The sequence below is a fragment of the Oncorhynchus kisutch genome, linkage group LG13 (genome assembly GCF_002021735.2).
Source record: "Oncorhynchus kisutch isolate 150728-3 linkage group LG13, Okis_V2, whole genome shotgun sequence".
NCBI lineage: Eukaryota > Metazoa > Chordata > Actinopteri > Salmoniformes > Salmonidae > Oncorhynchus > Oncorhynchus kisutch.
Window position 1 is genome coordinate 45,002,526 of NC_034186.2, and position 14,149 is coordinate 45,016,674.

Sequence of the window (14,149 nt, forward strand, 5' to 3'; positions counted from 1 at the left end):
TATTTGTGTCCCGTTTGTTCCCATAGCAACAGACGAGCTCCGGAAGCAGCCTACGTGGGATCTTTGACGAGGATGAACCTGTTGCCTCACTGTCACAATTTTGAAGAAATGACAAACGGTTTCAAATTAATTATGTGTGAATAGCATTGTAACAATAGCAGGATGAGTATAAGTAAAGTGACATTTTTGACGAGTGAAGGTGAGTATTTTGGCGATTAATGATTATAGAAAATTGTAATGTATTTTGTAGCCTATACTAAATTATCCAAAAGATATTTAAAATTTGTAGTCTATTTTGGGGGCTTTTCACCATTTTCAGGCCCCATCTGAGAGTATAGTCTAGCCCTAGCTGGCTACTGACTGAGCCAGGCTGAGCCTCGAGGGCTGCAACGTAATTATCAGGCCACCAGATGACATTATTTCTCTGAAAGCTATGTGCGATTTTAAAGACTACTTTGACTAATGATGTTCAACATTCTTTTAACTTTAAAATATGTTTTTATTTGTATGTTTTATTAGGCTTTAAGGCTATGCATTATAACAACCTGGTATGAAACATGTTTTGATGTAGGTGTTTCGTTACTGTACTGCATTATAAAATGACAGTGCAGTTTTTCTCTATTGTTATGAGGGCTACACATTTTGAGGAGAGAATATGAAGCTGAGCTCATCATCAGCATCATGATCCGCATAATGGCCCTAGTAGTGCATGATATTTTGAGAGGATCAGATTTGAATGGATATGATGTGAAAGACAGTTTGCATTTTGATGTCTGTATGCCATATTTCAACTGATGCCCTGTGCTGACGCATGATTCATAGATATAGCCTATATATTCCTAGCATTATGGATTGCTTTCCATTGCAATGTAATTTACACCCAGTCACAACTATGACTCATAAGCCTATACATTGGATCAATGCAAAGCCATACATGAGAGATGAAGGTATAGCACTATCAAATATGTCACTATCATAACACCGAGGGAGAACATAAATATTAGGCTATCGCATAGTTAAAATTTTCCTGGCAGCATATCATGACACGCATGTGTACAAAAATCACTCAATAAATATTCGATTCGTCATCATTACTCCATTTGGGCCTACTCTGTAACAAATTCATAAAAAATAGGCGGCATGTATCAACACTCTCTTAATTGTCCAAGACCACCAAACCACCTGATTTTCTTACTTTAAAAACAGTCCATACGAGAAGAAAAAAAAAGAGATATTGAACTCAAGTGCTCGAAACAGTCTTGAGGGCTGTTCTTGAAAGCGCATTCTCTGCTGCGCTTAGGCAGTCACAAGACTTGGACATCCATGAACAAAAACAAAGACACTACAATTAGCCGACATAGGTCAGGGTCAAGCCCATATGCCACTAAACAACTCTGCATTGAACAGGTCTTGCCATTTTGGAAACTTATTTCACCCGCCGTTGCGCGCTTCGGATGATATTTTCCCCAATGGAAATCTCAGCATTAATCCTTCCCATCCAAACTTGACATTGCAACATTGTTTTACCTAAGCAGGAATAAGAAGTGAAGTGGTGTTCTTAGCCCACTTTCAGTGATGGGTTTGGACGTAAAGGAGGGGCGCATGCCAAAGGTAGCGACCACCATGGAATAAATTAAACCAAAGATATCAACAGTTGCCTACCACCCACTCGAAATCGATTGTATTAGAAGCTCGCTGAACGTATAAAACGGGACGTATGATTTCAAGACCGGCTGCAGACAACGGAATCTTCGCTCAATAAGCTACACAACCGACAACGCCTAGAGAGATTTGATACAGACAACTCGTGTCCACTTTTCAGGACATACGGCTCCTTTAGTAACTTAAAGTAAGTTTGACTTTGTTATCCAAGTAAGTTTGAGATTGATTTCTATGTCCATGTTATTAATTTGCTTTGTATAAGTAGACTACTGTCATCATCACTTGACAGTTACTATTCATCAAAGGGCAATGGAATTACGCAGAGACTCAGATTTTTCACTTTAAAATGTATGCCAAGAGAGTTGTATGGTATGCTAAACTTTGAAATAAATGTTTTTTGTTTGGTATACATTTAAAAGCAAATGTTCTCACACCTGTTTGAATTGAAGACACCACACCTTGTTTTATTATATTAGATCAATATATCAGCATTACTGTGGCTTTGTATAGTAGTATGACAAACACCATGTTGAGGAATTTGCAATTGTTTTGTTGGCTACATTTTTATTCCCTCTAAATGAGATTATTCAAAGTAACAAAATATCTTACTCATAGTTGCATTTATTACCGTTAATGTCATTCAGAGTACATGTTCACTTGTATGCTTCATTTAATAGACTACTTCACACTGTTTCCACCACTATTAATGTTATGCCCATCCTTTTGGGGGTGATAGAAGTATGCAGTCACTTTGCACTTACTCACACCTTGTGATTGGACACCATTTGTTTCTTTCCAGCACTGTATCTAACTTGATTTGTGTTTGCTCGTTTACCCAGTCAGAAAAGCCATGCAGGCAGAAAGGAAATGGCACATACTTTTGAGTATAATCCTTATGCTGATCACCTCGAGCCAGTGCATGGACAGCAAGGAAGTGAAGCAGAAAGGGAGAAGGACCCTGCTGGACCTTATTTTACAGGTTATCGGAGACAGCCAATCAGGGGACAAGCCTTCAGTCTCCAGGCGCTATAACAGTGGCCTCTTCCCTACAGCCCAAGAGATGAGGTTCTCCTCTCGAGAAAAGCCTTTATATGTTCCTAGGCTGGATAACAGTAGACCCATAGGTAAGCTGATAAGATTTATTTTTAGGCCATGATGAAACTGTAATCCCTATTTCACTGGGGTGTGACAGCTGCCTCTGGTCTGTATCAATATGTCTGCTACTGTTGCCTTTTGTTCATGATTACTTGTCCTTTTCCATGTAGGAAATGGCACACTTTATGATTTGAAGAGGTGAGAGCTGTCAATAAATTATGACTATTTTACAAACAAACAGTTTTTACAAATGCAATCGATGCTAGTATGCTATGTATTTATTTGGGGATGTGACAATATCAGCAATTGATTCAACAGGCTCTACATTACAATTCATTATCTGTATTTCTGTCTCTGATGTGATAGTCTATGAATTGTGAATCTATATTGCAGTTCCCTATTGGCACCCTGAAAGAGCCACAATCCATCCTCTCACTTGGCTAGTGAGGTATCGTATCACCGCATCATAACAAAAGATTATCAATGGCATCACCAACCAAGTTGCCCAGGGGCGGAGGCTCATTAGCATACTAAACTTGTGAATGATTCATTCAGTTCAGGACACATTGCGGAATCTCAAACCACGAATGATCCGCCTCCTCCAGCTTCTTGGACAGCCAGTGGTGAGCGTCACAGGGATGCATCACAGGTGACGTGAGACCAGGACACTCACGTGGCACACAGTTTAGTCAGCTGTGATCACACAGCCATTTTCACCACATTCACTGACTTCATTTCACGTGTAAGATGGAAAGACTATGTTAATGTGAAAGCCTTTTTTTGCTCAAGTGGAACAATAGAATCCATGTGATTTGTGTTGGGCTTTTGGAATGTGGTCAGAAGTACTGAACGGGAAGTCTTTCATACATTTAGAGCCAATTGATTCAATTTGTCATTCTGTGCCTGGTAGAAGCATTACTCATTGCCTTTGAAAGAAATGTGCACGGCTTTGATATATCTTTGAAGTCATTGTGAGAGGAAGGGTGGTGTTACAGTGCCTTTTAAGACATTACAAAATAGCATATGCTAACTGAAACTGAGCCATACGAGTAATTCCTTAATAATAATCTGTACAATTGGGTGAGCAATGCTACACATTCCCTCAGACTGTCTGTTACCATCCAAAATATATATATATATTTTTTTTTTGAAATGCTGCGTTGTTATTCCGGTCAAATGTCGCGTCGAGGGTTAGTCAGAGGCTTTATTGGGACATCCCCGCCCAATGTTGTCAAAGCAGCGTCACAGACCAACTGTGTAACAGGCAAGAGAACTACACAGGCTGCTGGCCAGACAGAGAGTACCTTGTGAGGAAGTCAAAAGGCTGCACATTAGCAAGTGGTGCGTGCGCCTTTCCTTAAGACCCACAGTCACACTCGATTGTCCATTTTTTGCACGCAAGGAAGGAAAGGGAAATACCTCCTGCACACAGTTTCCGTTCTCTTTGCCAAGGTGCACTAGGTATCTCTCTTTTCTGACCATCAGGTAATCCAGACATCTCTAGCATCTCCAAGGCAATATTATTGGACTTAGGCAATACGTTTGATGTCCTACCGGTTAGTGTTAGCATTTACCGGCCATTTGAACACTTACACAACTCACATCTGATCTGGATTGGAGCCAGGTTAAGGTTTCAGGACCCTTATTCCCCTTACGTAAAGACCCATAGCCTGTTCATCTTTTTATATTGGAGTGATGAGTCGTTGTTTTCCATAGTGCCCAGTGGTATGTCGGGACTTCAAACGCATTGCCTAAGCTTACTGTAGTGGTTCGTAATTGAACCGATCATCTTCTGTGATTTCTGCATCAGAGAGTACTGTTCATTCCTCAGTCCAGTCTGGTAAAATTAGCACAGCAACTAGCTGCACGGAATTATTCTTATGACATTGATAAGCATTAGAACTGCCGGGCTATAATCTCCTTGCACTGTTAGCCTGAATGCGTCTGACACCTGTGTGCTTTGCATGTTTGGAGAGAGGATGGGCTTGGCTGAGCTACAGAATGTGTGCAATGAGCCTCCAAGCCTGTTGGCTTGTCTTCAGTTGTGAGGAAATCGGTGTATGGGCAATTCCACGGTAACAGAATGACGCTGAGGCTCCAATTTTCACTTTAAAATGTACGCCAAACAAAAACCATTGCTTGCAAAGTTAAACAAACCATCTATGCACAAAGGACTGCTTCTAACCATTTCCACTGAACATTTTACAAAAACACATTTATTCAAAGAAAAGTACAGATGTAAAGCATTGCACAGTGGAATTCAGTATAGCAGAGTAGAGAATTGTTCATTTCAGTACAGTAAAGAACAGAAGGGGACAACAGAGGTCAGTACAGTACAATACAGTAAATTACACTGCACTCTACTATAGTGTCCTCTACTGTACTGTGCTGTACTAAACTCTACTGTACAGTGCTGCATTGTACTGACCTATACTCTACTGTTCTTTACTGTTCTGTACTCTACTGTACTGTACTGAGACAGGTTAAAGAAGGATTTCTACGACCTTGAGACAATTGAGACTTGGATTGTGTGTGTGTGCCATTCAGAGGGTGAATGGGTAAGACAAAAGTGCCTTTGAACGGGATATGGTAGTAGGTGCCAGGCGCACCGGTTTGTATCAAGAACTGCACTGTTGCTGGGTTTTTCACGCTCAACAGTTTCCTGTGTGTATCAACGATGGTCCATCCAGCCAATTTGACACATTGGAGCATTGGAGTCAACATGGGCCAGCATCCCTGTGGAACGCTTTTGACACCTTGTATAGTCCATGCTGAATCTGTTCTGAGGACAAGTCAATATTAGGAAGATGTTCCTAATGTTTGGTATACTCCGTGTAAAAATATAATCAAAATATTTAAGAACTCATAGTTGTTTTAGTCCATCAGCTCTCATCCAAGCTAGAACATGTATAGGCCTATTACTTCATAATATAAGCACAGGTGTGATGGGTCTTTGTTGGTATTTACATGGCCTTACTTTAAATGTTGTAATATTTAAACATTTACCTATTACTAAAAGGTTATCTTAAAGCTGAAATCCGTATAGGGGGAAACAGCACCACTATTCCGCCCTCTGCGCCATTTTATTTTTGTTTTAGTTTTGTTGATGAAATGGAAGACAGGAGCGTCATCATCATGTGGTCGGTGACACTTTGCTTCTTGAAAGTCCAATATCTTGGAAAACTTTACTGCTGACATGCAAAACATTTTGGGACTGTATCAACAGTGGGACTGACGGAGAAAAGAAGAAAACAAATACATCAAACTTGTGTCTGAGTGGATTTTCCTTTTAATGCTAAGAGGTTTCACAGATGGGTTATTTTTATTTTCTTCTTCTTCATTTTTGTAGATATTGTCCCAAGAGATGTAAACCTGAAAGACAAGTTCATAAAGCATTTCACAGGTAAGAAAACTGATATCAAAAAAAATGTTCCGTCAAACATTCAATTTTGACCATTTGTTTCTGGATCAATCTCACCTTACATCTGTGGCCATATGTTTCAAGCCTCTTCGAGTAGGAGTCTAGGATCAGGTCCCCTCTGTCCATGTACTGTCATTGGGATTTAAGAGGCCAAACTGATCCTAAATTGGCACTTCTACTCTGAGAGCCTTGATACATACAGCCCTGCACACATTAGATCAGCTACAAATATTATAAATCCATGTAAAGCTATTTTAGTTTGGCAGGGGAAGACTCTCGGCTCTGTGAGCTGAATCCACATTACCCCTCATTTCTGAGTCCTACCTCCTTAATGCCTAATCAAGTAGCTTTCCAAAGTCCAATCATGGTGTCAGAGACCCTAATTCAATGTTATCCCTAGAACTATGTTATTGCCCGGGATGGGCCTCACAGATTTGCTGGAGAAGGTTGCCATTAAATGAATTTCTGATGGCCATAGGGGAGAGAAGTGAGCACATTACTCCGACAGAAACAGCCAGGGTAAAGTTGAAGGCAACGTAATGTTAAGCAGATTATTTGTCACAGGACCTCAAAACAGACTTCAGGAATTGGTGTGAAAATATGTTACCCGGAGGCTCGCTAAAGGCCCAGAAGTACTTAGGAGTGATCATTAAGTCTATTGTCTGAGTCCTTTTAAGATGTCATGGACCAGTGGAGCAATGATTCTTGAGTTTGAGCAGAGCTAGGTTTAGATTTATTTGAACATCTTGGTATATCTGCAGAAACATACATAAAATGTGATGTCATACAATTTAAAACATAAGTGAAATATATAATCAGCCTAACTAAACTCAGCAAAAAAAGAAACGTCCCTTTTTCAGGACCCTGTCTTTCAAAGATAATTCATAAAAATCCAAACAACTTCACAGATCTTCATTGTAAAGGGTTTAAACACTGTTTACCATGCTTGTTCAATGAACCATAAACAATTAATGAACATGCACCTGTGGAACGGTCGTTAAGACACTAAGAGCTTACAGACAGTATGCAATTAAGGTCACAGTTATGAAAACTTAGGACACTAAAGAGGCCTTTCTACTGACTCTGAAAAACACCAAAATATAGATGCCCAGGGTCCCTGCTCATCTGCGTGAATGTGCCTTAGGCATGCTGCAAGGAGGCATGAGGACTGCAGATGTGGCCAGGGCAATAAATTGCAATGTCCGTACTGTGAGATGCCTAAGACAGCACTACAGGGAGGCAGGACGGACAGCTGATCGTCCTCGCAGTGGCAGACCACGTGTAAGAACACCTGCACAGGATTGGTACATCCGAACATCACACCTACGGGACAGGTACAGGATGGCAACAACAACTACCCGAGTTACACCAGGAACGCACAATCGCTCCATCAGTCCTCAGACTGTCCGCAATAGGCTGAGAGAGGCTGGACTGAGGGCTTGTAGGCCTGTTGTAAGGCAGGTCCTCACCAGACATTACAAGCAACAACGTCACCTATGGGCACAAACCCACGGTCGCTGGAACAGACAGGACTGTCAAAAAGTGCTCTTCACTGACGAGTCGCGGTTTTGTCACACCAGGGGTGATGGTCATATTCGCGTTTATCGTGAAAGGAATGAGCGTTACACCTGGCCCCGGATCTCTGGAGCGGGGTCTTTTTGGAGGTGGAGGGTCCGTCATGGTCTGGGGCGGTGTGTCACTGCATCATCGGACTGAGCTTGTTGTCATTGCAGGCAATCTCAACGCTGTGCGTTACAGGGAAGACATCCTCCTCCCTCATGTGGTACCCTTCCTGCAGGCTCATCCTGACATGACCCTCCAGCATGACAATGCCACCAGCCATACTGCTTGTTCTGTGCGTGATTTCCTGCAAGACAGGAATGTCAGTGCTCTGTCATGGCCAGCGAAGAGCCCGGATCTCAATCCCATTGATCACGTCTGGGACCTGTTGGATCGGAGGGTGAGGGCTAGGGACATTCCCCCCAGAAATGTCCGGGAACTTGCAGATGCCTAGGTGGAAGAGTGGGGTAACATCGCACCGCAAGAACTGGCAAATCTGGTGCAGTCCATGAAGAGGAGATGCACTGTAGTACTTAATGCAGCTGGTGGCCACACCAGATACTGACTGTTACTTTTGATTTTGACCCACTCTCCTTTGTTCAGGGACACATTATTCCATTTCTGTTAGTCACATGTCTGAGGAACTTGTTCAGTTTATGTCTCAGTTGTTGAATCTTATGTTCATACAAATATTTACACATGATAAGTTTGCTGAAAATAAATGCAGTTGACAGTGAGAGGATGTTTCTTTTATATGGACAGTGCATCATAAATAAGTAATAAACAACTAATTGGCATACCCCTAAATCAGTAAATATGCATATCAATGTAGTTAGTGAGAGAGAGCGTCGTTTGTAATTAGCATAGTTGGAGCTCTGCCTTGGTGAAAAAAGGATATCTTGACTGCTAGGTAATGCTTTGCATGCTTGTCCAAAAATATTGTTTTTCTTTTGATGATGTTGCTAATAGAAAATTAACTTCAGTTCTGTTAATAAAATGTTTAAAAAAAATGAAATGAAATGGAACACATTCATTTTTTTTGTTTGTTCCCTGATAAGAACCTTTCTTTTTAAGCAGGACCAGTCAAGTTCTCATCGGAATGTAGAACACATTTTCATCGACTCTATCACAACACAAGGGATTGTTCAAAACCAGCATGTATGTATTCATTTTTGATATCATAATACTGTGTGTATCTATATATGTGATCAGTAACGTTGGGTTTCTGATAGTCATATATACCATGTTTCTGGCTGCCTTACGACACTTTATTGTAGCCTGGTCCCAGATCTGTTTGAGCTAGAACCCAAATACTCATTATGACTGAATTGAATGCCTTGGTGACATAACATGGTGTCTTGCCCTAACGTTAGCCAAACTCTCTTCGATGACCTCACATTCACCGTTTTTTACACAAACTGAACAATAGATTCACTTGTCTTTGAACAGAAGCAATAAGTGGACACTTGAATCAAAGCCTATAACATGTCAGTGTTCCACAGCATGTGCCATTATATAAATATCAAATTAGCGGATCTACTGAACAATCATGTTGTCATTGTAGTTTTCTTGGAAAATGGACAGATGACATCAGACAGTAAGTAGCGAATGGCCTCAGATAGTATGTTCCCAGATTGTATGTTAGTTTCTCAGATGGCTGCCTGAACTGAACTGTCTGAGCAGCAGCCCTGCCACCATTGTGGACCAGTGAGTTAGAGCATTGAGTTTTGCTCTCTTCTTTTTTGTTTTTGTCAATAAAGCAAACCACAACAGCCTCTTAGACTACTGAAACTCAGTTTAGTGAAACACTGGTCGTACGTTACAGTGTGTTGGCTTTGCTCACCAACAACCCCTTTCCTATTGAAAAAAACGACAAATGTATCATAGAAGGCCCTCTCTCTTTAGCCTCCCTATTCCCCTGGTCTCCAGGGTGGTGCTTAGGCCAGGGAGGGAGAAATTGTGAAATACTCTCTCTTGGATGATTTTAAAACGTTGACTGGCTAGACTTGAATGTCCTTCTGATTTTTAAAATGGCATGTTTTGGTGTTGCATTTATTCGGAACAGCTGTAAAAACATATTATATTCCAAATGAAGATAAAACAGTATTGTCGCATAGGCTGGTCTAGTGGTTAATGCTACCACCTCTGGCACACATGTCGACTGTGTATGCTAGGATTCAAATCCCGACCCCCACCGCAACGCTGGCGCACACTTCTACTCTCTGAACTCCAGGCGGTGCTATGGTCAAATGACATGGGAATATAGCTCTTTGGCCACGCACACCAGTGGTGGGTTTGGCATTGAAAAAAAGAAGCAAATGCAGAAAAGTACCTCATACCTATAGTAAAAATAGTAGTGGTGCATCTTTGATGATATGGGGCTATTTTGCTTCCACTGGTCCTGTGACCCTTTTTAAGTTCAAGAGCATTATGAACTTTACCAAGTGCCAGGACATTTTAGCCAACAACCTGGTTGCCTCTGCCAGGAGGTTGACACTTGTCTGCAAGTGGATCTTCTAGCAAGACAGTAACCCCAAGCACTTATCAAAATCCACAAAGAAATGGTTAATTGACAACTAAATCAACATTTTGCAATGGCCATCTCAGTAGACCCAGGTTTGATTCCAGGATGTATCACAACCGGTCATGATTGGGAGTCCCATAGGGTGGCGCCCAGCGTCGTTAGGGTTTGACCGGGGTAGGCCGTCATTGTAAATAACAATTTTGTTCTTAACTGACTTGCCTAGTTAAATAAAGGTGAAATAAAATGAATGAATTAAAGTCTCTGGATTTGAAACCCATTGAAAACTTGTGGTTTGAATCGAGGAGGGCAGTCCATAAGTGCAGACGAAGGACATCAAGGATCTTGAAAGATTCTGTATAGAGGAATGGTGTAAGATCACCTCCCAATGTCTTCTCCAATCTCTTTTTTTTAAGGTTCAGTGTTGTTTTCCTTGCAAGGATAGAGTGCTGGAGTACTGAAAACGGGTGGCAGTAATTTTGAACCCCTTTTGGGGATTTTTTTAATTGAATTGTAAAAAATAAAAATATTTCTCTGAGCAATTGTATTAGTATAAAATAATAGAATTTCCCCATTTCTTTGAGCATACAAAATAGCTCAGTATTTGTATTATTTTTTATTTTTTAAAGTGATTAACTGCTTTCTTTATCATTTTACAGACTACAAAAGATGTGCAAGATTGCTAACACGGCTAGCAATGAGTCCACTCTGCACACAATTGTAGACATTGCATGTGAGTATACTTTCTTTTTAGGCGTTAAACTGTCACAGGGGTTAGATTTGCATATTTAGGCTTTATGTTGATTAGTACACTTGGTCGAGCATTGTATGACTCCTTGCTCGACAAGTAAAGATACATATAAATGATTGACATTATCTTATTTATATTGTGAATATTTAACTGTAAAGATTGACAAGGAGCAATCCGGTAATATTTTCCTCGTAACTAAAAAGGGTTTCCAAACGGGTTCTGTAGCTGTCCACTTAGAAGAAGAACCCTTTTTGGTTCTAGATACACACACACAACAAAAAGGTGCTATGTATTGAAAATACATGTGTAGTGTGGATGGAGATTCACATGCTGTACAGCTCCACCAGAGTATAGTTGTTATTTGTGATACTAATCACAGGAAGAGAGAGAGAGCTATGTTGTTGCTGTGTCAACATTATTCTAATTTGTGTCTGTAACATCTGCAAGTGATCTGTAAGGCTTGAAAAAAAAAAACTCATGTTCACATAATCAGATCCATGTGTTGCCGGAGTTTCTGTCCGACATTCATATATTCTTAAAGATAATGCTATTGGACCCTTTTGTCATTCCAACGGTATTCCATCGAAGAAGAGGTCCTAATGTAATATACGTTCGGCAAAATACATTTATGCTTCATTATTTATAGTCTGGCTTATTCTTTTGGAAAACTCAAAAAAGATGAGAGCAAGTATTTGTCGAGCTGAAATCATTTTACGTTGAAGGTTATGACAAAGTTACATGTGAGCGATTAAGTTAGGGCCCGCGTATGTACAATGAGCATTGTCCTAGATGAAAAAAAGTTCAACCGTAAAAAGAGGATCATTTTGAAACGCGACCAAGTGTCTTAACAAGCTGTCAGTCATACAATGTAAGCTACTCACCACTTGGTCAGACAATGAAAAAGGAAGGACCTGGTTGTCTTGGTCCAGCTAATATGCTAGATCGTCATTGTGGTTAAGTTGATAACCCTTTGTTACACTTGTCTATTGCCTCCACCTGACGAGGCTGACGACAGCAGGGATGAGGATATCTGTGGCCTACATTTGTGGTCAGGCTCACTTAGAACTGACTCCATGTCAGTTGATGGAATCTAACGGCCTTTAAATGGTCTAACATGAATGAAGCACCCATTACAAGCACCACTTTAGTTGGAGTGTCATTGGAATTCATTTGATTGGAAAATTGAGGGGGCTGGCACATAGCAGTTTTTCCGTCTCTCCAGTCATTCAGAGAATGTGTTCTAGTCAGAACCATAATGAGAGGCCTACTGCCACTGGTGTGTCATGAGGGACTTATTAGGTGAATCATCAATTGATTCATCCAGCTCTTTAGGAAATAAGTCATGAAGTGCCCTTTAACATTTAGTCCCTAATAAGGAAATACGGAAGGGCAGCTCAAACTCTTCATATTCTACCTCATTAAAAAAAAACTATTATATATATATATATCCATAGGATCATAGGACCAGAATGTCACAGGATACGGATTGTCTTTCTGCTAGACGGGAGATCCTGTTGCCTATTTTATAAACTGAGAATGCAAAGAATTTAAAATTACATTCGAAAAATATGTAAATGTTTAATTTGATTTTGCTGTGTGTTTCAGGTTCAAAATATTGAGAGGGTTCTATGTTTTGCCAAGGAAGTGCCTTCAATTTGCCTTCAATTTTCATCACATTAAGAACATAGTATTGTAATTGTTTATAGTATTTTTATTTTTGTTGTTGATACTGTATGTATATGAAAATGTTGACAGATTTTATTGGTTTTATGAAATAGATTAGCATTTTATTTTCATGTATCATGTATTTTTAAGAAAACCTTAATTTAATATTGAATACATCTATTTATTGAAATGTATATAATTATTCACAATAATTCTGAAATATTCAATTATTTTTCTTAAAGTTCTCATCTGATGAAGTGTGTGAATTCATCTCACTAAATATTATTTGCTTTGTCAATATTACATTTTTGAGACGGTCCCACCATGGTCGTTTCTATATGTCTTTCACTGTCATTGTCTACATTGCATTTAATTTGGCACTTGAGCGATTTCACACAATGAAAACATATTGAAGGATGACGATGGTAATAATGCACTGCAGTACTGAACAATTAAAAAAATATTCAAGCACAGCATATTTGCAATTATTATAGAAGAGCATGTTGAGGGAACCATTTCTGAGGTTTCTGCTGTTAGGACACTCAATAAGGAAGCTGCAAGCAGGGCTGTATCCCAAATGGCATCCTATTCCCTATAGTCTACTACTTTTGACCAGAACCCCATGGGCCCTGGTCAAAAGTAGTGCACGACAAAGGAACATGTCTACCAATAGGATGATACACCATAATCCAAACATCAGCATGTGACACACACACACACACAACTATATTTCACTCAAGAGTATGCTGTTGGGAAGACCATGAGGATTGAGAAAAGCAATTGTTCAGAGGGTTATTCCAATTCCGTCTGCACCTCATAACCCCTACAATTTCGGAAAAACAACACAAGTTTTAGGGAAAAGAGTGCATGCAAAATCCTTTCCTCAATGTCTTAGCAAAGCCTATATTGAATTTCCCAATCTGTAGCTGACTTGGTTTCAAAATCGCTGGCAAACTAAGTTTGTCCCTTGAGAACCCAAACGCATTCCAATCTTGGACTGTTGGACAACAGAAAGTGAAGCAATTCAAACTCGACAAAACCAAATGGACTGGAAAAGAGTCTCCTTTTTTGATCCTGTTCTGTTTCAAATTGTAGGGTTCTTGACAGAATTGTTTACTTGGTCTTTGGGCCAGGATGCATCTGACCTTTATTTGAGCGTGCCTTTCACATTGACCTGCATGCACCTGGTATTAAACCTCCAGGGATATGTCTGGCAGTTACAATTATGGCTCAGGAATCCATAAGTTCAGTTATCGGTAGAAAGATGGAACACCCCTCCCCTTTGGTGCATTGTGGACAATGACAGAATCGCTGGTATAACATGCTCTTGCAGTTGCCTGCTCAGACATCACAAGAACATTAGAAAGAACATTAGTGTTTATTTTCTGGTGTTATCCAGGATGTGGCCTCTGTAAAGGTCCTAAATGTTGGTATTGTCATTTAGGACTCTTGCACAAGAACGACAAAACAACAA

At 40.1% G+C, this 14,149-nt stretch overlaps 1 long non-coding RNA gene across 6 annotated transcripts; it reads left to right on the top strand.

Moving 5' to 3' along the window:
* The first annotated feature begins 13 nt into the window (after positions 1 to 13).
* Positions 14 to 13,148, top strand: LOC109902286 (uncharacterized). Of its 6 annotated transcripts, none has more exons than XR_002256860.2 (9): positions 14 to 1,849; positions 2,502 to 2,786; positions 2,928 to 2,955; positions 3,151 to 3,205; positions 3,313 to 3,406; positions 6,107 to 6,160; positions 8,813 to 8,896; positions 10,919 to 10,992; positions 12,616 to 13,148. It is a non-coding gene; the product is annotated as an uncharacterized LOC109902286 (long non-coding RNA). The 6 variants fall into 6 exon arrangements; XR_002256855.2 differs by having other exon boundaries at positions 8,816 to 8,896; XR_002256856.2 differs by having other exon boundaries at positions 3,313 to 3,380; positions 8,816 to 8,896.
* Positions 13,149 to 14,149: the final 1,001 nt, after the last annotated feature.